We start from the raw sequence: 27509 nt of genomic DNA on the forward strand, positions 1-27509 counted from the left end.
CTAACTAATGCCATAAATGTTTACTTTGTAACATGATTATGCAGATAGTATGCAGATTTTTTGTTTGGGAAGAAAATAATATGTATCAAACTTTAAATTAAAGTAAAAAATAACAGAATAAATACAAGTTAATAAATAATCCCGGAATATTTTAATATTAAACATACCATTATACTAAGTATTAAATCACCTTTAAGTTCGAATGTATTTTCAATTTAAGAATTCAAAGAATAAAAATAGTAAAATACCAACTTTAAGTAACATTTAGGGAGTACGAGATTACTGCTAAGTTATGCCTCACAGAATAAAGAGATTTGGCCCTTTGCAACTTTGTAAATGTTGCGTTTCATCACGACAAACCACTACTCAAAATTCCCTATTTAATATCCGAACACACCAACAATAACCGGCTACTTTAATTACATTACATAAGCTACGTAGCAACAATTGAAGTGACGGAAAGAATATATTTTTATTGTTCTTCAAACTTTCACGGTCATGTATGCCGCGTGGGCGACTTTCTTCAGCGGTGCATTGTTTGCGACAGGTGTTCCGCTCATTAGCTCGATGACGTAACTGCTAATTAATTTGGCGAATTCCGACACTGATTACATGTTTTGACACTTGGACGTATCTTCGTTTGGTGCAATTACAGATGCTATTGTTGTTAGTGAAGAAATCGCTGCTTCCTGTTGTTATCCGGTTTGAAAATGCAACGTTGCGAATTTTATTAGATGATTCTTACACACCAAACAGTATAGTAACCTGTTACACACAGTAAGTTGATTATATATCAAACGTGACCCTTATGAGTGGTCGAAGGTGGTTTAGACTAATCTAAGTTTTGGAGAAGGGAGATCTGTGACCAGCAGTGAAACATAGGTAGGATAGGGCAAATCTTATATCTATAACTATTACTAGTATTAACAATTAGCAAAGACTTTCAAAACAACAAGTAGTATATTATTTATAGTTATAGTTCAAAGGTATATAAGAGGTATATATTCTAAGTAAAGGTTAGAAGCCATAAAAACAATCAAGCTGTATTTTGTCCTGATTAATTCTGTTTCATGGTATTGAGTATTGTAAACGGCAATTGAAAAACAATTTAAATGGGAATATTGAACTTCTGTCAGACAAGGCGGCGTCAACTTCAAGTCAGCTAGGATTACAAGAAAGTTGTGACTTCCCGTCATTTCTGCGGGAGCCAAGGTGTTCGAACTCAACCGGTTCGGTGGTATGAACTAGGCTTATAAATGACAAAGTAGCCTATCATTATTTAAGCTGTTTACATTTGTAACTTATATTAGAGACAGAGAAAGTTTGACGGACATAATCGCAGGCGATTTGAATAATTCCTTGGACGATAGAAAGTAACGTTTTGGTACATTTTATTTGTACTGTACAATCTTTTATTACGTCGTAATATAGCATCATGTATGAATTTTATTTGGTCATAAAATATCACTTTTGTATAATCCTTCTGGGATCAACTTCGGTGATACTACCGTATTTTATTTAAAGTCAGGGCTATACTGTTTATAGGGTGTGCTAAGGAAAAGACACGTGAATTGATCTAAGGTAGGCCTCAGATATGATTGGTTAGTTTTGGGTAGGGCTTAAATGTTATCTGCTGTGGAGGGCAGTGAACGCTTAAAATCACTTGCCATCCTGAGCAGCTTAATCGTTTGGTTTCATATTATAAACAAAAAATACTTTTAAAACCTAAATCTACAATTTTAAAATTTCTAATTCACACATTACACATCAAAAAATATGTACCTACTTATTTGTTTCATGGGTTTAAATGATATCAACAACGCGGTTACCTAGCAACCATTACAAGAAGTGTTTGCGAGCCAATATTGTACAATCCAGATAGCCGTCATTAAAATCCAATTGCGAGTCTCGGCGGTTGATTTATGGTTTGTAAATAAAACTGTGTTCGGGGAATAGATTACACTTTTGTATTACGCAAGCACTTCTAGTAAACCAATATTTAGTTTAAATAATTTTATCCTATGTAGTGAACATGTTTTGCGAATTTCGCTTTGGCTATACGTGCTAATAACTGGCAATTATTTTAAATCAGATGGACTATCGACATATCCGTATATTAATTACTAGCTGACCCGGCAAACTTTGTACCGCCTCAAAATCTATTTATCAAATATATTTCATATAAAATATAGCCTATGTTACTCGTGGATAATTTAGCTTGCGAATGGTGAAAGAATTTTTAAAATCGGTCCAGTAGTTTTTGAGCCTATTCATTACAATCAAACAAACAAACAAAGTTTTCCTCTTTATAATATTAGTATAGATAAGTCTAAAGCTACAATTAAACTTTAGTTGTTTATAAATATAAAGTGAAAATATTAATTAAATAATACTAATCCATATAATTATTTACGCTCAAAATAATTTTCTGTAAGACATAAATACGAAGTATTTGAAATGTACTACGTTCTTAATTAACCGTATAAAGACTCAAAATTCTTAATCACAGTCCTTTAAACGTGAGTCGCTATATTTGCTAACCAATTAAAACATAAGATACGTATCTATTATTTACTCATATGTAAAAATATCGTTCGTACTATTAAAAACGTGTAAGGTTCATCCGAAATTTTAAATAAACAAATTTATGGACACGTGAAATAAGTGTTTGCACATCATATAACTCGGCTTAATATTCTTATTGTCTATGATCTTGGTTTGATTTTTTTACAAATTGCGAATTCCATTAAATTTAGCGCTTAGTAAAGGTAGGTAAATATCCGTGTACAAATTGTTAGTTTATCGAGTTTTTATTTGCAGTGTGTTATCTAAGATGACACTATCATTTATTGATCTAAGCACTATACAAATAAAATGCATTTACAGAACTTAGCACTTGTTAAGTTAAGTTAAGTCTTAAGTAGTCGTATTTTGTCATTACCTCCAGTCTAAATGTAAAATTATGCAGTCATAGACTTAAGCACTTTACCCATATAACTGTCTGTTATAAACTTATCAATATTAATTTCCAATAGGTAAATTTGAAATAGATTGTGGTAAGATACGCCTGATGACCAGAGTTCAAATCATTAGACTTCTTTTTTAGATTTATGAAAATGACGAATAAGAAGATTGTATTCATTAAAACTTAGTATTATCTATACGAATAATGTTGATAAAAATTCTTAAGTTCCTTATCTTTCGTGAAGCTTCGCGAGATTTTCTCACTTTGAGAAACAAATGTACCCAGCATTGGGGCAGTAATACATAATTAAATAAATATTGATGAATATCGCGTATAAATAGCCTTAACATGTGATCACCTTAAGCAAATACTTCGCGCGTCAAGTGAAAACGTCGATGCACAACCCACACATATTTAGGAACGATGTGTAATCGACGTGAATGTGTGTGTCAGCTCTCGTTTCTACAGCGACACTTCATTATAGTTTGTATGTATTTTTTGTAGTTTCTACTGTAGAACTTATAAATGAATATTTAATAGTTTATTTGTTGTTCTTTATCAGAAATAAATTATTGTGCGAAAGGTCGTGTAGACCGCAGAATGTTAACATTAAGGGTTGATTCCGTTGTTAGTTGTTATTGACTTTTTCGAAAACATATTTTTATAAATGGCAATACACTTTTCAAGTAGTAAATGAGGGTGCTGTTTACCTAATGGTCAGCTGGTGAACATTTCCGCTCTTAAACAACTACTAAGTTCTCAACTAGGATTGGAGACCTAGTTCAGGTCGGCAACAGACATGTTGCTATCCTTGAGGACTAAGATATCATGTCTCGTCCAACCATCTCTTCTTTACACATCCTGCAAATTCTAATTCAATAATTCTTCACACTGCTATTAAAAGGCAGAAATAGACACTGATATTTAAAAATTAATAAAATATATTTCCGAATCAAATAATAAAACATAAATTGAGTTGGTAATCACAGAAGTCACACTATTTAAAGCATAATCACTTCATATAACTGGACGGGAATCATAAACTTTACATTTAGATAACATATTGCCATTAAATTTCATTTAAATGTCAATTAAAACATAGATAAATGAATTAATTCATTTCGTACGATGATTAGAAGTATGTTACATATGTATGGAATCATAGTATGCAGATAATTAACTGGTTAACAAATTAACATATGTGCACTTTTTGTTTAATTTGAATGAATCGCGAGTCTTTGGTACTTATTATATACGGGTAGTTAAACTCTGTAATTTCTAGTTAAACTAAAAATAAATTGAATCTTCAATGCTTTTCACTATTCAATTTGATCATGATTATTTCAAAGTTACTTTGCTCTCACATGTATTGATAAGCGTAAAGAAAGTTCAAATCATTTAGTGACTTGTTCAATTTTATCCAATTACCACGAGCACTCCTGATAGCCATATCGTCTTTTCACTCTAGATCTCGATTGTCATTCGGTTACCTATACTTCAAAGGTCATTCTTCACTGGTTTTTTGATATGAAGTAATCAGACCGATTACGCAATGTTACGAGTGTCCGAGAGATGGGAAAGTCCATTTCTCCGATGTACGAAATGTTGAGATTTCTCGCTGACTTTGCATATAAGTGGTAATGTTACGTTTGGACAGCGAGACTCGTACGGTAATACTGGAATGTTTTAATTTATGTAATTCATACGCTTCCTGTTTGGCTGCCGGGGAAATTTTCGATCCTTAGTAAGATTTATTGTAAATTAAAAATACATTTTATTAAAATGAGAGTTGTAAGTCTTTCATCGATGACTTAAAGACGCCATTGTACAGAAACGAGAGAGCTGATTGATTCGACAAAATTGATTCTGTTTGTATATACAAAGTATTACAGTTCGGTTATTTAAATCAAGATTATATTAGTTACTATGGGGATGTAGTTTTATATATTTGCACCTATGTGTATGTAAGCATGTTCAGCAGCATATGCTTACATAGAAATAGGAACTACTGTACCCGGCAAAAATACCGCAAAAATACTGGTGAAAAATAAATTTTACTTGTCTTTATAAGGCAGACTAAGTGCTAGTATGCGTTCAAGATTAGATTAACATTAAATAGGTGACGAGATATAACTATTTATGCTATGTGTGGACAGAAACTGTATCATACAAGATCACCTCTAAACCTGTCGAAGGCTTTCCTCCGAATTCTGTGAAACTCGTTCCCCCACTATTTACTATAAACGGTTTTATTAGTATCATCTCCGTATCGGACAAACCATTAGCTGGTAGGTCAATGATTTTACTGTTACAGATCCGGTTACAAGTGTTTTATAATTCTATGTAATATTTATCGTGAATAAAATTTAGCATGTGTTGCCATTTTACTAGTAAAAAGTAAGAAATCATTAACATAATGTAAAATTACCATGATCGTCATAATATTTAAAGTTTAATAATAGCATGGCAGGAGAACCCCAATTGAATAATTTATATTGAATTAGGTAACAGTAAAATATAATAAAAATAATTTTAATACATTTTTACCATTATGTAATTTTTTCTTTACATTCTTGAAAAACTCCTGTAAATTTGTTTTACTTCTAAAAACACAGAGGTTACTAAAACTACAAATTCTACCATATTTCCCATTAGTGAATTTTCTAGAACATTTCGTTGAGAAAATGTTTATGTATTCTCGTAAACTGTAGTTGCACTAGTTACGTAATATTTGCTCCAATTTCGTCCGCGTTACATTGTTCAATGCAGTTCGTCGTACAAGGAAGCAATATTGCATTTACCGAAATTCAAACAGCATCGTGGGCTCATACGTGAACTAGTATTGCATAAAAAGTGGGTTACAGAAAGTGAGTAATCAATTATACGTGTTACGCCGCTCGGCCTTTGTTCTGGGATCCCGGTGTTGCGTGCTCTGTCGATTTCTTAAGGACTTGTTTTTCCAAGACTGTAACTGTATTTGGACTACAGATTAAGTAAAAGTTACAAAGATACAAAAGCTTTATATAAGTCCGTAAGATATTTGTGGTTTTGACCTAAGAGACTGCAATGGCTGTTTAGATTTACTCACTTAGGTATAAGCTAGAACTATATATATGGTACCTGTATTTACTACATTTTATTACTAGTTAAAATATATTCAAATAATATAAAGATTTAGGAACAAATACCTACTGCCAAAAATAAACTAAAAACACCGCAGCGAAACGAAAACGTAAATTATGTTAGAGAAATTTCTATGTAACAGTTAAATACGAGTTATTTAAATAATGAGTTTAAAATATGAGTTATACATGCATTTAGCACTCCTCATTTAAATAAATTCATATTTAATAAGAAGCACATTTATAAAATCTGTATTTTTATAAGTGAGCATTTTATAGCTATTTTTGGCCTCTTCTGTTTTATTGTTTATTTGTTGTTATTATTTTTGTATAACGGAGGTATAAGATAAGGAGGCTTTACACCGGATGTTAATTGTTTAGAGCGGTCTATTACGTAATATCAGAGATATGAATGGTCTCTGAAAAACGGGGTTGTGAACCCGGTGACATTTGCACCCTTAGCCGTGAAGATTAAGATGAATTACTCAGTCTTGTTATAAATCGGGAATAGGTGTTGTAACAATTACTTAAACCATATAAAATAATCCTTATATTGACATTTAGTAGCTAAAGGTAAGTAAAAGTAAAAGATAGGTAAAATTTCCTTAGGTTACGAAGACGCGATTTTTTATTATTACTTGTTATGTAAGTTTACTTTGCACTTGCTGACTGAACAATTTCTCTTCCAGGTAATTCAATTCAACGTCTAGAACGCTTCACACACGCGAGACAAGGTACAAATTAAGAGGAACCAAAACTAATAGAGTTATTTCTCAGGTGGGTAATAAAGTTAGTATTGCGCATTGTACTCGTAATTTCAAGCAAAATGGAGGCGTTTCGCAACTTCCATGTGTTGGCACATTTCCCAGGCAAAGGTTAATAGTTTAATTCGTGTTCAGATTAACAATAAAGTGGCTTTATTAAACTGTCATCGGTTTGCAACACTGAACATCTGTTAAAATTAAAGATTCACTTAATTGATTCAAATTAATTCCGTTGCAAAAATACGCGTGAAATTATCTGCCAGGTGGCTTGGGACAATTTAATGTAGTAAGTCGTAAATTAAATGGCAATTTATATATAAATCAATTTGTATAATGAATAAGATAAAGGTTTTCAAGAGTCGGCTACGTCTATCCCCGGCAAATACAGTACCGCTTATTGGAATGGCGTTTATTTGGAAGTATTAGTAAATAATACGTATTACAATTTAGGACAAATTTAAATGTCTCTTAAAAATAAAATATATACCCGTTACTTGATCTTATACATGCCATTACAAAAATAATGACATGCATACATTCAGTTCCATTCACCGATATTAACTAGACTTACAAATTATTTATTAGATTGGCTATAGTCTCTAAGTTAATTAAACTTTTTATTTTAACGTAGCTGGTAATTGGATACCCTGATTTATTATGAATAATAGTTTAACTATATTTACGAGTAGTACTTGAAAAAATAATTTCGATTAAAAGAAATAAAATAATTTCATGTTCAATCAGCGAATAATAGAGAGTATAATAATTTTATTTAATTTTAATTTAATTAATTGTTTTATTGCCGTGCCTATCTATTATTAATTGAAGTTTAAAAATAAACACACTACAATTATACAGAAATATTTGAAGAGATGTTTTAATGCGTAAAAATAGATAAGAAAGTCATCGCTGTAATATCTCTTGAATTACTATTATTTACTGTACTAATTGAGAACTATGAGTACATCCTCAAAGAAAATAAAAGGGAATTCGAAAATACTTAAGTGAAACAGAAAGCGTAAGCCACTCGGTGATTTTAGTGTAGAAATACCAACGTATCTAGCGTCGTCTAGGACATTTGTCCTCTATTTACGCCTGAGATAAGAGGGTTTCCTTACAGTCCATAAGTACGGTAATACTCAACACTTGCTACATTCCACGGGCTTCGGTTTTGACATCGGATGCCTGATCACACATTCATTAGCATACTGGCTCTGTGTAATACTAACCATTAGCGGACGATTGCGTTTAGAACGGCCCTAATCTTTCTTAAAACATGATCCGATTAACTAAAATGTTTTAGTACTAATTGCCACCCCTGGGAATGAGTACCGCACAGTCAGAATGGCTTAGGCTATAGTCCACCGCCAGCGCGAAGTGCATAATGGTAGACTACACAGTACACACACTTTTGAGAACATTTTTAAAGAACTCTGAGGCATATAGGTTTTCTCACGATGTTTTTGTGCACAGTTTAAACTATTAATAATTAATTTATTACACGCACATAATTTTGAAATATTTTAAGTGCTTAAGATTCAAACCTCGGACACAATTGATAGGCTGAGTCCTAAAGCACTAGGCCATCACTGCTCGAAAGTCAGAAAGTCATATTTATTATCGCATCATATTTAGCAAACATTATTCACACACAAACGTTTATCTATGCTATTAACACTTATAAAGTATTTCAATTTACCTTTTCTAAATATGTCATAGATGATAGAAATTAATCTGTGTATAAAAACTAGTAGTACCTTGCTTACTAATAAAGGTGACCTAATGATGGTCGCAGAATGCTAAACGTTTAGCAAATAAGTGGAACGCCTGAACGAAGATGTCTTAGTGATTTTACGTAAATGTGCACACAAGAATGAAGTCAATAAGGCCTTGACTCGCTGGCTAGGGTTGTCAGTTACCATTTATTAAAATGCCTAAATACTTTACTTTAACCAAATCAAATGTAAAATGACACTTTCAAAATTACTTGTGTTTTTCAAATGCTAAAAAATGAAACCAAGTAACATTATGATTTTTCCGCTGCATTGTTATATTTGCTTGAAAAAAATGTATGTGTAACTAAATAAAAGAAAATTTAATTATGTTAAACAAAAAGGACAAATAGATTAGAAAATATCTGTAATGTGTGTCAAAAATTATATTATAATATTATACTTATATCATATAACGAACGAATAGTTTAAGTAGTTGACGTATAATGATAAAATAACACTGATTTATGTAGAATATTAATGAAAATTGTCTAGTAAAAAAAAAGCTTCGTTCATAGGTAAACCTCATCAACATATGGATATAAAAACTTATCCGGCAAATTAACAATTGTAAGTTATATACATTTCAATATTATATGGACAATGTGTATAAAATAGTATTGTTAAATATTAATGATGAAAAAATGGTTAATGTTAAAGCGGTAACCCTATTTCCGACTTGTTTTGCCACTAGTGGCAAAGTTACTTAAACGGCAAGTTAGGTTTTTCGGTCCTTTCTTGAGTAAGACGTCTCATTGAGGCGAACCAGTCGCTTCTTTACTTGTAATGCACATTTTTTGTTCAATTTCGTCATTCAGTTTTCATTTTATGATCGTTGATTTTTGATCCGTTATGAATTGTAGTAGTTTTTTCGTAGAACTCTTTCGTAAACGTTTTATAAATGTTTTATCGAGTTTCATTTCCGTTAGTTTGTTCCGTTTACTTAAGTCAAATCGTTTTTTTATAAAATATGTATTTTTTGTATAAAATAGTTTTTTAATATGTTTTTTTAACTATGTTGTTTATAAAAAAGTGGGTTTGACATAAGCATGACGCGATTAGGTTGTTTTTCTTAACAATTTTATATGGTAATTGTGAGTGAACAGCAAATTAAATAGGAGATATGTAAATGTTATAGGTATGGTTAAATGTTAATGTGCATACTGTTTACTTACCGAATAGTTTAACGTAGGTACATGCCGTTTATATGTGGGAGAAAGATAGAATGGAAGGTACCTATTACTTGACATGACATTTAGTATCAATTTACTATTAATATTGAGCGTTATAGCTATATATGCATCCGTATGAATTATGAGTACTTAAAGAACGTACCTGTTAGCCTATAAAGTGATTTCGTTTATCATTTTATATAATTTGAAGAAGCTTTAAACATCTTTGCAATTCATTTTTAAAAGGTTGTAGTGCTTTATTTGGAGTATTAATTAGACTTTACTTCATCGGTTCAACAATTAGTGCTAATTGTTGATCGGTGATCGGATCGATCCTTCAGAAGATACGAGTTCAAATACCTATAAAGTTTAAGTATAATCATAGTACAACCCATAATCATCCCACAGTTGGGCACGGATCTCTCAGAGTAAAAAGGTTAGGTCATAGCCTATAGCACTGGCTAAGAAGAAATTGATGGACAATAGAAACATTAGAGAAGTTTTTTCTAAAGAACATTCAGGCGTATAAGTTTCCTCACGATATTTTCCTTCGCCGTCATTCCAAGTGATAATTAATGCTTAGTAACTTAAAAAATCAGAGGTGCATGAGATTTGAACCTCGGACTCAAGTATAATAAACGTAAAAAAAAATCATACCTTAACAACAGGTTTATTACTAAGGTAATTGAATTACAATGTAAAAAAGCCGACAAGGGTGTCAAACGCTATAATAACTGCTAAGTGTTAGCTCTACCTCTTGAACTGTCACTTGTGACTCTAAGGTACTAATTGAGTGAGGATCTCTGACCGGCAGAGGCCAAGGGCGTATGATAAACGCAAACAGATATGTACGATCATATGATGTCATTTGTTTTACGTAAAAATCTGAGTGAACAGATCTTGCTTTCAAGTGGTATTGTATAAAAAGGTAGTATTATTTTGATTTTTTTGGCATTTTCATATTTGGGACGAAAAATTAGCACTAGAATTAGATTTTCGCGAATATCCTTCATATTTGTACTTTTTTATAATATTGGAACAGTAAATGAGCTTGCAGTTCATCTGATGATAAGTAGTCACTGCCTTTTATATACAACACCATAAATACATATAGAATAGGTTATACTCAAGTACCTCAAGGCCTATCACAGATTCGTTACCACTGAGGACTAGGTCATCTCATATGTCAGCCGGCATCTTCACCTTTCCATCGAAACGATAGAACTACTTCATGTTAAAAATAGGTGTAGCGGTGGTACCTCCCCACTTCCCAAGTAGAACCATGCTTTTTGTGACAACTTTCGAACAATTCGTTTTAGCGAAACTTAAGAAACGATCTTAAGAAATTTAAGAAAATAAATCTTAATGAACAAATATTCGAAATGCTAATAATATCATCCCAGCGGGACTATACACCTACATGACAGGATACCCTCCTGTCATTGCAGACTATATTTTTGTCAGACACAGGGGGTTCGATACCCCGCTAGGCAGACATGAACGTGTTAAAAATATTTTTTTGATCTGTATTGCCTTTTGAGTACTCGAATCTCTGTGTGTCCGTGGCATTTACTGTAAAAACCTTTTAATTGAACGGTAATGATCTTGATTGGATACCTACTATACGACTACATATTTTCTAAAAACGATTTTCAATGACAACTATAACAAAACCAATGATAATTAATTTCTGTCGAAACTAAATGCCAACGGTTCTGCGTCATATCTGCGTCAACGACATTAATTTTACAAAATTGGATTCATTTTAGAACAATGTATAAATCAGGCCTAATTAGAAGTATATGTTACTCCATAATTGGGTTTATATTAACTATTCCTAGAACGATTAGTGCATTAGGTAAAACTAACGGCTCATCAACGTTAGTACAATGCATCTCACATATATCATAGTAAATAATAACTAGACAGTTGAATCGGGGCATAAATTATGTATATGCTGGCGGAAACGTAACTGAATCTAACGAGAGTCATTCTCGTACGTTAGTACTGACATTCGAAAGCATGTGCATAGATTTTGTACTGAAGATAACGTTTATTATTCGCAGCGTAAACTGTTGCGTTTGCATGCATTTGTGAAACACGCTTATGTTGGCTTCTGGGTGGGGTTCGAGTAAATATTGAAGTAATGCTGTATGTTTTATTGTTGTTCGATTACGCAATTTTTAAGTAGGAGGTAAATAATATCTGAGTATGTTACGCGCTGTTGTTGTTATTGTTGTACGTTGCTTACGCGTGACGTTACTAAGACGGCGTTATCAAAGTTGTACAAGGGTCTCACAGTAGGTAACATTTAATTTTCTTGATATGAAATATCTAGCAAAAAGAGAAAATACTAATAAAATGAATTTTGCTCCTTTAATGTAGAGCTGAAGCACTTTAGAAATAACTGAAATTAATAAGACAATATTTTACATCGTTTACTTATCTCACTTGTGAAGTAAGTTGGAACACCTTGTGTGCCAAATCGCATTTTTTACTGACCAATTATTGCAATCACAGATTTTATGAGGTACAGTGAGTAGACATATTGAATTTGATGGTAATGCTTAATCTAAGATTTAAAGAATGGGCATAAACAATAAACAAACTCTGTCAAAAGCTGTCAAATTTAATTTTAGCCTATAAGTACAAGGCTGATTATTGCGAAGCAACCTTACCCGACAGTGTATGAAAAATTAGACACCGCTTAGCACTTGCGAAATGCAATACTAAGAACAAGTTCACTTCGCCACCTTGTGTAGGGTTGCCACATGGGAAAATTGAAATGGTAGAAAATGGTACTTAACATATAAAGCAAGTGGACCCTTTGGTGCCAATTTTGATTTTATCATATTCATATTTCAATTTTGATCTTTTGGTGTAATATGCATCTCAGAAAGTAATCACTCACTTCAAATCGCTTGGTTTAATAGTAAAGTTAAATAAATATTCCGAGAAAATTGGTATGTCTGAGAGGTATAAAAAAGTTACACTGTTTGAGGTCTACCAGCTTGCCTAGCTTGCTAGGCCTATATCAACTATATCCACATTTTGAGAGTGGACCCTTGCCCAGCACTGACACAACATTGAGTTGATGATTTTAGTAACGACACTTATTGTATTTTATAAAAAAAGAGGACACACTTGAATGTGTATAATTTAACATATATTTTAAAGTTCAGTATAAAATAATAACATTTTGAAGAATAATTTGTTAAAAAAACGGGGCTCTTTTTTTGGATAGCGTGGCAACCCTATCCTCGAGACAATGCGATAATATGTTTTGTTAGAGCCTGTTCATACGTATTTATAACTGTTTCAAATCTCAACGCCGTATTATATTATCCTTACTTCTATAGTCATAGAACCCAATATTGTGTACACGGTGAGTCGAGTTAACGCAATAAATATACACATTGGTTAGAACTTTAAGTGCTTTTACAATGAGAAAATAAAATAGTAGTCGGTATTATTTGTTATGAATGGCTTGTATGTGAAATAAATTTACCTTATCGTTTGAGTTTGAATTACATTAGGCTAGCTCTATACAGCTGATGTGATATCTAGAAGTAAAATGTTTTGCTAGGAACAACTTAACGTACGTGGACTGCTTAAGGCATTTTGTTAAAACAAACGGTATAGTTAAACTTATATACACTTAAAATTGTAAACAATTTTGATTAATATATATTACGGGCATTACTTTAGCACGGTGAATTATTAAAAAAAATCAATACTGACTTTATTTATGTTATATCATTTATTGCTAATGGCTAGCTTTAAAATTAAAACTAATGAAATTAAAATTCTGGCTGCAGTTTCTTTAACGTTTGATTCAATTAAAGTGTTTAGTCGATGTATTCTAAAAGATTGACTTGATTGATTTACCTTTGATAATACTATATGTAATATTAGTGATAGAGCGATCAATCTTCAACTATATTAATCATATAAGACTTCCAAGCTTCAAGAGGGATCTTAATATTTCTAGCTTTCTCTGAAGCAGCATTAAATAACGCGGAAGAAACCAAAGACTTTTTTACATGTTGTGGATTTTGGACCCAAATCTACGCATGTACATTTCAACGCTACATGTTCTTTATACTAGTACTTAGCTACTTGTAAGCATTTAAAGAATGTGCCCCGACATAAACCCATTTCGTTGCGGTTGCAACACCAGTTAGATGTCAGAAACGCTAAAATATATCGGTAGCCACTGATTGAATTATTAATCTCCGTAATTCCACTCATACGAGCAGGTTCTCGAGACTAGTTGCTGTTGAGAGGTTGCATAACCCTTGCTTGAAGCCAACTAGTTTATGTTTTTGACTTTGTCCGTGTAAACTGTAGTAAAATAGTGAAATATGAGAAGCATATGTCTCGATATGCAATATACGCATATAAATGTGTTTAGTGTTTAGCAAAATGTATATATTTATGCTTTCTGGGGAATTGATTTGGAAATAGGATTATTTTAAAAAAATATCGGATACTTATCGCTGATTCACGCAATATTCAGTGATATAAACGGCTTTTTGTTATTTTACGCAATATTGTGCACGTATGCTAAATTCTGTGCATATCCGTTTGGAATTACGTAGAATCAACATACATACACACATTTACGTAAACTTACGCATTTATAATATTCATTGGTATTGGTTAATACGTACTTATACTTTGTAACTGTTATTATTGTGACACTAATCATGAGATTAGTAATATAAGTAGGTACAATCCATAAACATGACTTTTATGATATGATTCGATAACTAGTAGTAGTAGAAGTAGTAGTAGTTCGACATAAATAATATAATCTTGTATAATGACACAATTATATTATTTTTAATAGATTTCATAATATATATCTATATATATATAGATATATATTATGAAATCTATATATATATATATATATATATATATATATATATATATATATATATATATTTGTAATGATATCGATATCATTTATATACATTTATCGTTTTCTTAAAGAAACGGGACGTTTTTTGGAAGGACATTTAACTACTATTTTATATTAATAAATCTATATTAAAGTACATCGTAAACCTTGTAAACTATCCAAGCTATAGGAAAAGTTAATATATACGTTCAACTTCACATACACTTCGCGTGTTGACAAAGTATTTTCTACCTTCTACCACACATTATGTTTAATGTAAAACAATCAATAGCGAACTGTTAGAACTAAGTAATAAAGTGCTATTTCAAACATTAATAAAATACTAAACGTAGGTTCATATTTTCTTCTATGCGAAAAGGAATCGTAAAAATGTGAGAAAAGAGTCATTTTAGCGAAATTCACGTAATTTAGCGATATGCACAATGTTTAGCAGATTAGCTCGTGTAATGGTTTATAACCAACACGCTAAAATACTACGTATACCGTAAGATATACAGGTTAAACTTGTGCGTTAGTTTTCTTCTATAAGGTGTACTCTCAGTACATTCACTTATAATTGCGTGATATTAGAAAAAAATGCGATATGCAACACGCACCGCCACATGAGACTTCCGCAAATGCCATACACCTGCGAGAATGATCAATAAATATCTCCGGAGGCAATTAAAGTAGACACCTGGGAAATTATCAATTTATAGGAATTATAATATATAGAATATCAAGGAACTCTGGAGGCACCATCGTGGTACTTGTGCCTTATACCTACATCAGTTAAACTTGAACGGGTTTGTTCTTAATCTTAAGCAGAAGTCCAATTCCATTTTAGATTTAGAAACATATTAAAATCCCACAGACATACAAATAAAAACACATACAAACATACACACACAGTACGCACGCGTATCAAAAATTACTACATAAGTAAAGCAGATAATACACAAATGATAACTTAAAACTAATTTTCTGGATTTGCGTGTTTACTACTACTATTCAACTTTAATTTACCTATTGTGTCCAAGGTATATAAATCTGCATGTGGGATTATGCGTCTGGAAAGCGTTTGTATGGTTTGTATGTATGGTAACACGTTAACCTAACTTAATCAAACCGAACAATTATAGTTGCACGGATTTTTGTAATTCCAGTATATCATTGTCCATCAAATATTGGCAACACTAATGACACTAATGGACCATGAGGCAATAACGACGAAACATTAGCCTATGGGGTGTTGCGATAAACTTGTTGCGTAAATAGTTAGTTAAAAGAATTACTAATTTATGCGAAATTCTGTATGTCACTTCGTCAACGTTTTGTTCAAAATGTTTAGTTGAGTTATTTGTAACATGATATACCATTTGAAGGGCAGGCTTTATATTAGTTAACAAACAAACAATCAAAGTGAAAAAGCTTACCCCTTTATAATATTAGTATAGATTCCCGGTTCTACGTTGTCATTTCCAGATTTGTACAATTTCCGAGATTGAAGTGACATTTACTTATTGATATTTCCGTGTGCTGTAACCGTACAGGTTTGACGCGCAGGGTTCCGAGTTTCATCTCGGACTAGATAGGTAACTAAATGATCAATTTAGATTTATTGCTCTGAGTGTAGTACATGTACTCATATTAATATATTATGGTACCTACATCATAGGTAATTCTAGTAGGTTATAAAGAAAAATTTAATATGTTCATTTTAAATCAAAAGAAATTGTTTAGTTGTTGCAAAATCTTCATTAAAGTAACACTTGCGTTTGCAATGTACTTCGCCTGTATGGGCGGCAGTTGTCATTTCGGCACACTCATTCGCCACTTAAATTTCATAAGACATCGCCAATACAGTTAATCCACACCACGGAACACAAGACAAGAGTTATTTACGTGCCTTCAGACGATTAGCGATTGACGGCGATAGCTTTCAACAGAGCGACAGTTTCATACCGGCGTCGCTGCGTCGTCTCGAGACCGAACCTCATGCATAATGCATGCGTGTCGCTTCAGCACCACTGGCGGCACCATCGTTACTCCTTTTTCTGCCGCCTAATAGCAGTGTTAGGCGCTGCTGTGTTCTGGCTCGAAGGGTGCGGTAAGGGAAACATACTTTACCGAGGTGTTCCAGCTTAGTCCTCAGGGGTAGCGGCGCATCTGTGACCGACCTCAGGCAGGAATATCCAATCCTATCTGGGGTTGATTACAGGTGTCCATGGGCGGTAGTAGCCACTTACCATCAGGTGGACTGCATGCTCGTCTGCTACTCCTATTTTATTAAAAAAAATCTTCAATCTCATAAAACATATCGCTAATACAGTTAATCCACACCACGGAACACGAGACAAGAATTATTTACGTGCATTCAGACGATTGGCGATTGACAGCGATAGCTTTCAACAGAGCGACAGTTTCATACCGGCGTCGCTGCGTCGTCTCGAGACCGAACCTCATGCATAATGCATGCGTGTCGCTTCAGCGGTCTCCGGTGGAACACTGCTATTCCTGTTTAGCGATGACAAGACTTTCTTCGCTTATCTCTCGCATTGTGATCTCGTGGAAAAGAAACGTTTCCTGTGTTTATTACGTAGCATGGCGTTTTATTTTCTTATGCTACGAATTACTGTTACAGTTTATCTTAAAAATCCGTACTTTTGTTTCCAATTTTTAATCATTTCTTAGGCTTAAAAGGTATCAAATTCTGTCTAGATTACTTATCAACTTATCTGTATGCTTTCATTATGTTGGATGCATTAAGTATATATATGATAGTTCTAATCAAATCAAATCAAATCTATTAATTTTAATACTTACATTTGAAAAAACATACATTTACTCTATCTATTATGTTAAATTTTATTTTCACCGTACCGAAACTTGACAAATGCACAGAGGTACATCTAAACAAACAAATGGTTGCGTTTCTAACACTTTTTGTGCCACCTGCAAATTCCATTCCCAGTTCAATTTGTATACAAAATGAGCTAAAATGATTATTTATGATTTTGTACGCCAATGGCATTGCGAGCCAATTGGCTCCTTCTATTGCAAAAAAAATAACTTTTCTATCCTAGAATTTGCTATAAAAGGAATCTGATGGAAAAACCGAACCCCATTACTTCAGACAATTGAAGATTGACCATAGCATCATCCGATCGATTCATATTATTACATTACTTTCTCACTCGGAACTGATCTGCTAACCGCTAATCAGAGTCTCACTCGGAAGGAAAACAATGCAATAAGCTGCATTCGGTGAGAAACAGGTGCATTCACGGCAATATTACGTGCTCGAATGCATAATGAACAAAGGTAACGGAAATCTCTCGTTTCTTGCGCGTACGCATAGATTAGACTCCGTAATTAGACGTTATGGTACAGTTTCGTTGTTTATAGCAGCAGGATACGAACTTCCTGCTGTGGAAATTGACGTTTTTTGTACGATTGTACTCTGTAAACCATTTCTGGAATTTCTTTGAGATTGAATTTGTTGTGGTTGGTTCTTATCTGTACGCAGTGACAGTGACTAGTTTGAAATTTTGTTCTGGTTTATAACGCCTCATGTCGTCTCAGATTTAAATGCTGAATCTTAATATTCATTAAAATTCATCGTTTAGTTATCTAATTCGTCTAGGAATCAGAGACCCTGAAAAGGCAGACGGGTATGATGACCGGTGCGTCAAGCGGGTAGCCAAAATATAGTTACAGTTTTCATCTCTACGTTCACATCATAAGTTCATAAGTTCACTCGTAATAGAACTTCTCCACGTATTAGATCGCATTTTGTATTGCACCATTACAATTAAAGTAAAAAACACTGTTAAGAACAGAATACATTAGACGCTATTTTTTTTTAAACATTTACCTACATGCATTTATGTACAAACGAAGGATACTCGTATTTATTCCAAAGACCAAGAACCGTTCTCTCTTTATGTACTTGTACGATTTATTTACTTGTACTTATGTACTTGTATCTTTAAGGGACTGTTATTTAGAGGCGACATTTTAAATACAAAGATAAGTCCACACTTAGATTTTATTGGAGTTTCTTGTATTTATAATTATCATAACATTAAATTGCTAGTAAATGAACTCTTGGCCTTTAGGATCCATCCTAGAGTTATGTAAATGGTACCACTGATTTATTACAGCGTAATCGTACGTAGGAGACATGCATTGTCTTATTTGACAATCATTTACATACTTGCTCTCTACAACTGTGTAGTAGTCATTGTAATTTAATGATTGCTTGTATCGATTTTATTAACATTTATTGTAATAGTACAACCTTATATTGTTACGAATATGTTGATATCATATCGCCGTATTTACTACATTTATCTTAAATTCGGTATTATATGTAGAATATGTGAACATAGGCATTTAAAACATAAAGGTATATGAATGTAGGCATTGAGAAAACTTTAATACTGTGATTTAGGATATGTGTAGGTAGAGCTTCATAATGTATTTTTGTTTTTTAAAAGGGTTCTGTTTGCTCCGGGCCTGGGTTTATTATTAATAAAATTAAAAGAAACATATTTTATAAATAAAAGCGTGTTACATTGATGGAGGTAACAAATTAAAAAATAATTATAACACCTGAAAGCTTATTTTTGTTTGTCAATCAGGATCTACAAACTAAATAAAAGCTTGTAATTAGTATCAAATCTTTTGTCCATAATATTATAAACATGAACATGGTCTATGAAGAATATTTCTCATCAAAGATCTCTCGTGCGTTTGAACATTTTCTATATACCCAAGTATTGCGAGGGTATCTTAGATATTCGATATGTACACTTTCTAATAACGAAGAGGAAAGATTTTAATATTGATAGTTGGTAGTTAAAGGGTCCTCGCCTATGTGTTAGTTTCCTCAACTGCATTTTACACGGAGATTTACTTAATGCATTCTAGTATGGATTAAATTGTTAAGCAAATATTGTACAATGATTATTATTTACAAGGATATCGTGTGTTCAACCATTTGAATTCCTTTTATCCAACCTTTAGCTGTCATTTTCAATATATTTTTAATCTTGGAAGGCATTAATTTTTTTAATCTCCTTGATATTAAATTGATCATCAAAAGTTACATCGAAATGATATCTTCGTGACTTGTGTTTTAACGAATGATATATACATCTTTTTTGTGTAACAAATATGGCATTAAAATTTATAACATATCTAGGAACTTAAATAAAATATTTCATTAAAATCGGATTTTGTTATTCCGACTTGACTACCTCTTTTCCACGTATTCGTTTGCGTTTTTCATAAAATTTTAGTTTTTTACAATTAATTTTGAATACAGATCAATATTAATCACATACATTGTTCGCACGAATGTCGATCGTATGTCAAATACAATCTAGATCGAAACACCGTTCTCAAAGGAATATCTTTGTTGGTCATACGTTTGTTTCTCCTTGCATATAAGATTATATTTATATCTATAATCTGTGTTGTTTAGTTAGGTACTTTGGGTCGTTCTAGATTAAAATAATGTACTATCGACACGCTGCGATTTCCATGAAGAGCTGACAATTTTTAGTTTTGAAAATCTAGATCTTTTATTCATTTCATGAGCTTAAATAACAATTTACATTAAAAGAAGAGCTTGCCCGTTTGATAAAACATGATATTACAGAACACATACCGAGAACGATCCATATTATATAGATACTTTTTTATTCAATAACAAACCATTAAAGGGAATTGTTATAGTGATGGAGTATATATACCTAAAATGGTAGTTCAGGTCCGAAAATGTATGGGAGAGATTACAACCGCCATAAAAACTGACTAAACTCTGGGGCAAATAACCTTTCAAACTAATGATTTACCTGTTGTGATCTTCGTTTTTTAGACCCATGACATCAGCGTCAGATTGTTTCAAAATATAATTATTTTTTTGAGTGAATAAATTTTGTTTAAATTATTTCTTGATTAAAAAGGCGTGACGAATTGAGTTATCAATAATAATTAAATGTATGTTTGGTTAGCTAAAATTATTTTATTGATATTTTGAATGTAGTAATGATGTAGCAATTTAATCTAGATAATTTATCAATTTCTTTACAAGATTCGAAGAACTTAAATTTTTTAAACGATTATTATTGAGGTGATTTTGATGTCTTTCAGATTCAAAAAAAGTTTGTTTTTAACAGAATTTGAACTCGACTTGTGTGTGTATGTTATGTTGCTAAATGCGTTTTGAGCAATTTACACACCAAAAATAGTAAACAAAAGCCTCAAATCTATCTATAGGTACGCGCATATTTGACGTAGGCTCCAATATTTCAACTTCTTAAGGAAAGAGCCCCAAAATAAATTGCCTTCTCACGAAGCAACGATGTTTCTGAATCAGTTTTGAGTTTAGAGAGAAATATTTAAGACGAAGCTGTTTATTTTCTTGTTATAAATTCTAAGAGAGGATTTCTAAATCGCTTATCATTTCATGGTTTAAGTGGCTAATGACCAGCTATGGAAACTAGGATCGGATCTAGCGATCTCCTTACCAGTAATGCTGGTATCATGAACAGTGGTTTACTGGGGGTGGATACTTATCTGGGCACGCTTTAGTGTTCAGGAATCGATAAGCATCTGGTTCCCAAGGGCTAGGATACCCGTGAAGCTATCTCTATATTTATTTTAATCTATCTTTATATACACGCAATGCTTCTAATATTTTGCTCATACTGTCGAAGCGAGATTAAATCTATTAGAGATTAAAGTAATGTTATTGTAAGCACATTAAATTATATTCTAATCTTTCGTCTGTTAACTTATATCTAGACATGCTTGCTGGTAGATATTTCTTTAGCAGTTTCTTTATACTAGTTGAATATAAATTTATACCTTCTATATTTATTCGTGTGTACATAGGCAAGTGAAATTAAAAGATTTAATAGTCACTTCATTCATTGTTATATGTAGTTTATTATTAGATTATGGTACATTTCCTGATCCATCAATTTAAGTTTTCATTTGGATATAAAAATCGTCGAAATGTCTAAAATATAAGTTACTAATTACTGTTATATTCCTATTTAAATTTGAACTTAGTTACTTTTGTTCTTTAATAAAATGTTTAAATAATTATAGTTCAAATTTTCGAAACACGTCCCGATGATAATAATGTAGAGTCTTAAGTTTTTGTTCACTTGAAATGTCACTGGTCTTAAGTAAAATTGATTTTCTTGCAGAGTTTAATCTTCGAGACATTTAAGATTGTTTAATAAAGCGAAAGTGCTGCTGAAGTATTACATTATATTTTAAGATAAATATTATGTACAAATTCTACATTGCAGTATTATTACTACGATTGTAAGAAAATAACAAATTGAGGAATAATTTTACACGGAATTTTTGAATTTTATTTTTTACTTTTATAACTAATAAAGATAGAGTGAAAATTTAAACGATTTTGAGAATACCTATAATGTAATATGGTGATTATTTTATAAATAATATAATGAAAATCCGAAAATATAAGTATTAGCGAAAACTGCTGCAACAAGTTATGCGGCCGATTTAACTAGACTAAACTAAAACTGCATAATTACTTTTTTAAATATCCTTTTTCCTAGCCGGGAATCGAACGAGTTCATTTTGAAAAAAATACATCCTCCATATTATTCCACTAAAAAAACACAATAAAAAGGTAATCTTAAAAACTATTAGTAACTAAATTCAATAAAAAGTCCAGCGATCCCTTGTCAATACAAAAAAAAAACAATTTATTATAACGCGTAAAAGGAATGCCTGTTTAAAATTTCGTAAACAAACGCCAAAACATGTGGTTGAACTCCATAGAAATCCAGTTTCACGCAAACCCGTCTCGTACCGCTATATTTGCTTTGTCAGATTCAATGACCCATGAAGTAAATGTGTAAATGAGTTCCATCGAAAGTGGTTTCTTTAGAATATCCAATTTACTTTCGATTTCGTTCGGATAACATTATATTTATTGCGGTACGAACGGACCGAAGCTCTTTTATTTGTCCACTTTTGAAATGCCCGAGAATGCTCAAGGAATTACTTTAAAAATGTGGGCAGTAACCCAAATCCAATTAAAGAGCATGACTAAAATTTCTGATAAACGAAATCAATTTATTTTCTGAAAGATTTAGTAATAAACTAAGGAACGTTAAAAGAAACTTCTGAAATATCTTTGACTACCTACCTACTCCTTATTTATTTTAAAACGATTACGTTCTCACTAGAAATTTTCTTTTCCACCTTCTTTCTAGTTTTACGGCTCTCACGTAACGTATTTTCTTTAATCTTTCTCTCATTATCTCTCCAACCATTATAGATTACTTATTCTTTCACCAATAATATAATATTTCATATGTTTTTCTTACAATGCTTAACGCACCATACAATAATATTTAAATTGAATATTTCAAAATAAATACGTTTCGTTCGTGAAAGTTTTTAATAAATTTTAAATATCGTTGTTATGTAAATTTCAACAAAAAATGCCTTTCATATTATAATTTTTATAAAGTATTTGTTAAATAGAAAATTAAATATTACTATTTACTATTGCATGGTAAGCTTTCAACAATTATTACGTACGTAGGTAATGCTGTGCCTGCATACCTACACACTACTGCGATTTACAACAATCAACATAGTAAATAGTTAACCCAACCCAAATCTGGCGATTTCTAAAATTACCAGAGAAACCACAGGATACACGGAAGGTTGCTGTTTATCACTAATCATGTTTGATTAGCAACCTTCACGCCTTGCGCCTTACTGCATAACTTTTGTAACTCCCGACCCTGACACGGTGCTATGTTATTATCAATTATTACGATATACTGCATCGCTACTTCAATTCATTATTTGGTGGCCAAGTTTAGATATGATAGTCGTTAAACCTTGGAGGTCATAGTTGTTTAAACATTCTTCAGATGAGTTATTCGCAATTTTATAAATCCCAAACCTCGTGTAAAGATATGTTTAAGTTCTTCTCAGATGCTGAGATTTCTTTACTATTGATGTACTTAATTCTCAAAATTTTAAGATTCTTCGTTGTGTGACTGCGGCAAATAGCAACGTATTTCTGTCTCATAACAGTGGTGGAAAGCTGATGTGCTCTGGTTTGTAGGGTGTGGTATGACAGATACTAAATGAGGCTTTCCAATTTAGCCTTCATATAAAATAGTTTTTGTTATTGACTACTTTCCTATTTGGAGCGGAATTCATGGGTACTAAATATAAGTAGAACTATAGTGCTAATTTGATGATTCTACTGCATAATAATTCTTCAAAATTTTTAATTAAACTGAACGTTCAAAGTGGACAGAAATCAGGTTCAAAGATTCCGTTACTTGTTACTTACATACATACCTACATACATACATACATACATACATACAACCCAAGCTAATAAAAGCGTGTTAAAAATGCGTACACCAGACACTAGACATTTATAAACAATCCCTTTACAATACGGTATTTATGAGCACCATTGTTTGGTGCAACAGTTTTTGTTAAAAGATTAAGTATGCTGGTAACATTACGTCACCGCGGATTTTCACATAACTTCTAAATAAGTAAAACTAAAGCGTATAATCACGCATTGTCGTGAAAGCTTGGTGTCTTCACATCCGCTCATGTAATAACTCAAACAAGAGCTTGATTAATTGCCTTATTAATACATCTTCCCGCCAACCGCCATTGTGCGGCGGCCATCTTGGATCAGCTGTCAAAACTAGGCGCCCGTGCATACAGGAGAAAACACTTATGTAATACGATTTTGCCACTTATTATTAGGGATTAATGTGGATTAAAGTATGATGCGACAGCGTGATTGATGTTCTATTGAATATAAGACATAAGAATAATGTGGATTAGTGATACAAATTTAAAGAGTGATTGCTATTAATAAACAAGAATATGAATTACAATACTTTCTTTATTTTACATTTAGTTCATTTATTTGCACGTTTTTAAAACGTACACGTTTAAAGATGTACACGTTTGAAAATGTACACTGCCTCATTGCTCAGCACATTAGAAAATAATATTGCTATAAGCATACAAGTTAAGTTCAAATAACATAATACCTAATCTAATTAAATTTTATTTTATTCAACATTTACTTAACTTTATTTTTCTTTTTACTTCAATACACTTCAGTTTTCAAGTACGGAATTATTTATCCTTATGTTATCCTATATGATTGCGTTGATCAAGAAATATTCGATCACAGTACGTACAACTAGATTATCCAGTATTGAGTTAATACCAATTAAAATTGAGACGTTCAAGAAGGTGTTGACATGTTAACTTTCTCAAGCAAGTCTCGTTTTCATATAGAAAATACGTGCACTGCAAAAAGGTAGCCAGTCACGGATCTAAATTGGTAGTTTGTTCCACGTGATTGTGTTTGATTGTCGAAGTGTTAAAATAATATGGGTTTTATTACGCTTATCATTTTGTATTTTAATTAGTTTAATAATTGGTTTTATTTGCGATTAAGTTGCATAAACATTTTTACGTAAAATTCTATCTCTCATATACACACATACAAACACCACACATTAAGGTACACGACACAAACATTGTGCGAATGCACGCGATTCTATTATGTCAATAGTTGAAGATAACTGCAGCCAATACCCATTACTGGGGGTTAGTACGAAGTTTGGCTTTGTTATACTAGTTCAGTGTTCTGGTCGCGGAATCAAGCAGATGCCATAAAATATCTAAATATAAATTCACTCCACTCCACTCCACCTTCCACCTTTAATATAAAACAATTTCCAGTAAATTAGAGAGCTGTCGTGACCCTAGTTCAGCAGTATTTACCATCAAGCACATTTGAATAAATCTGCATCATAGATTGAAATATGTTAAGACTACGTATTACATATAACATTCGGATGAAAATCGCACAATCGATGTTTGTAACAGTATACATATATCTGTTAAATTAATCATATTTAACAAAACAAAATAGCTATTTATTTAGTCTTGGTATAACTAAAGATTGAAGGCATTCTAGATCCAACCAAGAAACTCTATTTATTCTCAAATTTAGATGTTTGATAGGCAAACATTAAATATATTGATTTATAATAAAGTCCGATAACACGAAGAAAATCAACCATTTTTTGTGTCGCAATGTTTTGCTATTCGCCGCTTTCGTCTATTATGGAGTATAGGTTCTTCCTACACAAGTATGCCTGCGGGCGCCGATGACCTAACATAAAATTCGACTGTTAACTACGCCTAATACGTAATAGATTTACCCACTTACGTGAACAATTTATTTTTTATTTGTACATTCTAGTTCGTACAATATATTAAAAGAGGTCCCCTCTCTCTCTAATTGTTAAAGTCACTTACAAATATGTATTGCTAGACTTTCATACAATTCCCGTATAATATACTTTTCCCGCCAAAATTTCCTTTTAGGTTTTGCTATTTTTAATATAACGTTTAAATGATATCTTTATTATATTTTTAGCATGAACTTGAAATAATCAAATAAAACAAATTGCAGATTACACCATTGTTTTCCTTTTAGAGTAGGGTTATTAATGATAATAATTTGAGATGTCCATAAACTTTAACATTAATACTTAGTTGATAGTTGTAGCACCTAAAACGCCATGTTAGCTTAAAAAGGAAGCTGATTCATTAATAGTGTTAAAATAGGAAACGGATATTAACAGTATTTCTTCATAGTAGGTACGCGTAATAATTATGTTGTAATTTATGTTATGCTATGCAAGCCGGTAGTTACATGGTGTGTTTTAAATGAGACCTCTGAAATACTTAAATTTAGTAACATCCAGATATTTAGATACTATTTAAAATATATCTACAACATTACTGATATATTTATTACGAAGGAATTATAACAAAATTGTATTTATCATACATAGATTAGTAAAGATTACTCACTCCTAACAAGAAAATGTAGCCAGTTTTGAGAATTGAAATAGTTGCGTAAAAAAGTTTTGCCACGTCTCCGTGCTAAAATGTCCCTAAAATATTTGAACTAATTATTTATTTATTATGTAAATTACCCAGTATTAGTTATTTATTCGTAAATTTTCTCTATAAATGTTTTTATTTGTCAAGAATTCAAAAAAAGAACTTACTAATAAGCCATTTGTCGCTTCATTCAATTTCAAGGCGGCTACTAATCTAATTTCTTTACTAATCTATGTTGTCATATGAAACAAAGCACAGAAAAAAATGTTAACCAAGAAATCATCATTTAATGACTTTTAATAATATGAGAGTTAAGTTTGTATTAGAGCGAAAACTAAAGATTTTGTTCTATTGGCTGATATCAAATTATAGCCTTATAAGTATTTTTTTTAAATTCTAGTCTATTAACAGCTAATAAAAATATAATTACATAACTACTAGCTGACGCCTTGAATTACGAGCTTATAATCGCTTGTAAATCAGTTTTCTGATTCGTTCGGAACCTGTTATTTTCGGGCATAATTTATAGCCGACATTATAATAGTGTCAATGTGCCAACTTTTATTGGGGACAGCTCACACTCGATTAGGGCGAACGTAATTCAATCCGAATAATTAGCCGGTTAATCGATTGAAACAGTTTGCGACATCGAGGTCGAATTGTCGCACTTGCCGCCATAATATTAAGTGGTTCAGTGACCACTTATGTAATCGCGACGTGGGAGACATTGTTCGATTGTCAACTCAATCGATTATGCGAGGAACGAATCTATAGTATCGATTAGGGATGAAATCGATTAGCGCCGCGAATAATGTACATTACATTA

General features: G+C 32.1%; 1 protein-coding gene and 1 long non-coding RNA gene across 8 annotated transcripts in view; both read left to right on the top strand.

Annotated features, from left to right (window-relative positions):
* Window positions 1-27509, top strand: part of Cda5 (Chitin deacetylase-like 5) — a 142869-nt gene that overhangs the window by 14679 nt on the left and 100681 nt on the right. The window lies entirely within an intron of this gene.
* The window catches only part of LOC140749155 (uncharacterized), a 61916-nt gene continuing 41180 nt past the window's right edge, over window positions 6774-27509 (top strand). Inside the window, exon 1 of the long non-coding RNA XR_012103032.1 lies at window positions 6774-6864. This is a non-coding gene — a long non-coding RNA (uncharacterized LOC140749155). The remainder of the gene's footprint in view (window positions 6865-27509) is intronic.

The sequence above is a fragment of the Epargyreus clarus genome, unplaced genomic scaffold (assembly GCF_041222505.1).
Source record: "Epargyreus clarus isolate Ecla_fem2 unplaced genomic scaffold, WU_Ecla_fem_2.2 ptg000003l, whole genome shotgun sequence".
In the NCBI taxonomy this organism is placed as follows: Eukaryota; Metazoa; Arthropoda; class Insecta; order Lepidoptera; family Hesperiidae; genus Epargyreus; species Epargyreus clarus.